Raw genomic sequence first — 3,918 nt, 5'->3', positions numbered from 1 at the left:
ATAAACCTTATTTCTTTTATGCCTTTTTTAATAGCCCTGTATAAAAGAACCTTTGGAAAAAGACCAATTTGTCTTTCCAAAGCTTATTTTTTAATGCATAATTAATACAGAAAGTATCACCAGCTGGTGAAAACCAAGGCCCATCTCATTCTCCTACCAAAGTAGATCCTACAAAAGAGGAAGAAGTATTATGGATTGTTTTGGATTTTGAGGCTTGTTTCATTCATTCATTTATTCATTTATTTATTTATTTTGTCTGTTTTGATTTGAGGTTTTGGTTGTTTGGTTTTGGAGTCATTGTCCTACACTGACCAGGCTGGCCTCAAACTTGCCATGTCACCTGAGTGGCCTCTAACTTCTGATCCCCTTGCTTCTACTTCCCAAGTGCACTGGGAGTGAGCCAATGGCTTCTTGCTAGCTACTCAACTGCTCTACCAACCCCTCTATCCCTAGCCAAGGAAAAAAGTTGTTATAAATAAATTGGGGTGGGAGAGGACGGTTGTGTGGATAAACTGCTTGCCTTATAAGTGAGCGCTAACCCTCATAAAAGCCAGGCCAGCATGACAGCCACCTGCAATCCCAGTGCTCAGGAGGCTGAGACAGAGGACCCACCAGGCAAGCTGCAACTGTGAGTTCCAGATTCACTGAGAGACCCTGCTTCAAAAACTGAAGTAGAGAGAAACCAAGGAACACATCCCATCAACTTTGGGTCTACATTTGTATGCCCACACATGTCTACACACTCATACACACCACACACACACACACACACACACACACACACACAAGAGAACATCACACCGTACATACGTGCAAGACACAAATAGATGAAAAGTGGAAAGGGGTATGGTAGACATGCCTGTAATCCTAGAACTTGTGGGCTGAGGCAGGAGGATAGCAAGTTCAAGGCCAGATTGCATCAAATAAGACCCTGTCTTTAAAAAAAAAAAGAATAAATACAGGCTGGAGAAATGACTTGGCATTTAAGACCACTGGCTGCTCTTCCAGAGGACCCAGGTTCAATTCCCAGCAACCACACAGTGACTCACAACTGTCTGTTCTAAGGAGACTAGGCAATCCAACACCCTCGAATACACATATGTGGGGGCAAAACACCAGTACACATGAAATAAAAATAAATTAATGTTTTAAAGTGAATAAATAAATAATTAAAATGCCTTTATATTGGGCCCCCAAACCACTGGAAAACCTAGATCTACATTCGGGAAAATCTAAACAGAATTATAACAGCTAAGATTTAATAGGAGCATACTGTAGTAGTCGATGCTGTACACTTCTTACGTGTAATCATGTTGAATCCCTGTAATACCTTCTGCGGTAAATGTCACTAATTACATCTCACACGAAGGAAGCAGATGCTCAGGGAGGTCTTCACGCCCAAGACCATTTAAGTGCACAATTCTATAGCAGTTGTCAATATCTGACTTGTGTACATACACTGAAGTTGTTTGTCACTCTTCCTGCAAGAGTATCTCCTCATCTCAGGGCAGCCACCACAAAGTATTTATTTTTATCACTCCTGCTACATATTCAGATACATGGAAAAGCAGTCACGACAGGCTAGCAGGGGTTCTCAACCTTCCTAACGCTGTGACCCTTTAATACGGTTCCTTGTGTTGTCGTGGTGATGTGACATCAAAGGAGTCACTTACAGGTTGAGAAGCACCGCACTAGATCGCAGCCTTTCAACCCATGCGCTCGGGAGCCTGCAAAGATCTTTAGAAAATAAACTCAAAGGAAGGTGCTTTCATTTAAAAATGGCTTAGAAGATCATGAGGCATACCCAGCAACTAGGAGCTAAATCTCCAGTCCCCTGAAAGGGATAAAGCATCGTTTAAATTTCCAAGGAGGAACACGCCTGTAGCACGTAAACTTGGTACATGAAGCTAAAACCCTCTGAGTTGAAACTGAATGCCCTCTATGAGATGCTAAAGTGGGATGTGTTTAGTGATCTCCCCCTCAGCAGAAGCACAGTTGATGTTCCCAAGTGGAGAATGTGTGTGTTCCATGGTGCCTTTCCCTCTTGGCTTCTATGAGCACGCTGATGTACCAAAGGCCCCAGCTCCACAGTTTTCTAAATCCACCAGCAAAACAGTAGACTGCCCTGCTTAGAAGAGAGGAGAAACATTGCAGGAAACGCTCTCTGGAGGCTGGAGGTACATCCGGGTGGGAACGGAGCCACAGGCAAGGGCTTGGTTTCCACCTCCAGCCCTGCACACAGACGCAACACACCATTCTGGGGTCGCATGATTGGGTATGTATGTAAGTGCTGGCATGGTATCTGTATGATTTGTGGTGTGTGTTTTGTTAATTTATGTGTGTGTGTGCCCGTGTGAGTTTATGTGCACCATGCATGTGCTGGTGCCCTGAGAGGCCTTGGAACCCCTTTGGAACAGGAGTCACAGGTAGTTGTGAGCCACCTGGTGTGGGTGCTGGGGACTGAACCCGAATCTTTTGCAGGGGCAGTGTGATGGTTTGTATATGCTTGGGCCAGGGAATGGTGGCACAAGGAGGTGTGGCCTTGTTGGAATAGGCGTGTCACTGTGGGCGTGGGTTTTAATACCCTGGCCCTAGCTGCCTGGAAGTCAGTCTTCTCTTAGAGGCCTGCAGGTGAAGATGTTGAACTCTCAGCTTTTCCTGTACCATGCCTGCCCGGATGCTGCCATGCTCCCGCCTTGATGATAAACCTCTGAACCTCTGTAAGCCAGCCCCACTTAAATGTTGCCCTTATAAGAGTTGCCTTGGTCATGGTATCTCTTCACAGCAGTAAACCCTAAGACAGGTGATAAAAGTGAATTGCACTCTTAACTGCTGAGCCCTCTCTTCAACGCCACCCTCTGCATGGAGGAGGCCTCTACAGCAACTGTGGTGCCGCACTGGGCAGGGGGATTCCGTAAGGTGGGTGGGGAGAAGCCAGCAGGCACAGAGACTGAAAAAAATCCACACAATCTACCGCTTCAATGCCATCAGAGCACTTGGGTTCCTGTCTCGGCTGAAGTTGGCACAGATGGCTGTGACTGTGATGGCCTCGCCCCCAGGCTTCTACTGCTACTCACAAGGCCTCATGACCCTCAGCTCACTGGGCCTTATGAGTGGGATTGCCCGCTTTGCCCTGGTCATGCTGTGCTGGATGAGCCACTTCTTCTGGAGACTGATGGGTATCCTCTATGTGAATGAGTCAGGTACCCTGCTTCGAGTGGCCCACCTGACCTTCTGGGGCTGGCGACAGGACACATACTGTGCCGTGTCAGACATGATGCCCCTGTTAGAATCCGAGGAACAGGTCCAGGATGAGTTCTTGGGCATCCAGCAGTACAGTGGCAAGCAGACCTTCTACCTCACCCTACGCTATGGCCGAATCCTGGAAAGGGATCGTTTCTCACAAGTGTTCAGAACCCTGGCCACACTAAAGAACAGCAAGTAGGCTGCTTGTAACCCTGGTCAAGAACATGGATGAGACAAAAGCTAATACCAGGGACTGGGCCGAAGCTCACTTTGTAGACTGCTTGTGTAGCATGTAGTACTTCACGTCCTGGGTTCAGTCCCTAGCACTGCATACAACCAGTCATGACTGTGCCTGTACTCAGTACTGGTGGCATAGGCAAGTGAAAAGTTCAAGGTTGCCTTGGGCCAAAAAGGAAGGCATTCACCAGCTTTAGGAAAGAGCCCTTAGTGGATCATTACACTATATAGGACATCCCGTCAGATAGTGGTCAGAAGTCTCTATGAAGAGGCAGTTCCTGGAGGAGCACTATGCCAAGATCACTGAGGCAGCCTGCTGCTGTGAAACTGGAAGGCGGGAGGGTTGGCAGAGGAGCATAGGACGTGGAGCCTGGGGACTTGGGTTCTGCTGAGCCTTAGTTCCTTGACCTGGGACAGGGTGTTGAATTTCTGAAC

General features: G+C 47.3%; 1 pseudogene; it reads left to right on the top strand.

Annotated features, from left to right (window-relative positions):
* Window positions 1-3,085: 3,085 nt before the first annotated feature.
* Window positions 3,086-3,445, top strand: Tmem186l1 (transmembrane protein 186l1; annotated as a pseudogene).
* The last annotated feature ends 473 nt before the right edge of the window (window positions 3,446-3,918 follow it).

Source organism: Rattus norvegicus, chromosome 7, assembly GCF_021556685.1.
Source record: "Rattus norvegicus strain SHRSP/BbbUtx chromosome 7, alternate assembly SHRSP_T2T, whole genome shotgun sequence".
NCBI classification, from domain to species: Eukaryota; Metazoa; Chordata; class Mammalia; order Rodentia; family Muridae; genus Rattus; species Rattus norvegicus.
The sequence above is the reverse complement of the archived record's forward strand: the minus strand, read 5'-3'. Positions and strand labels throughout refer to the sequence as shown.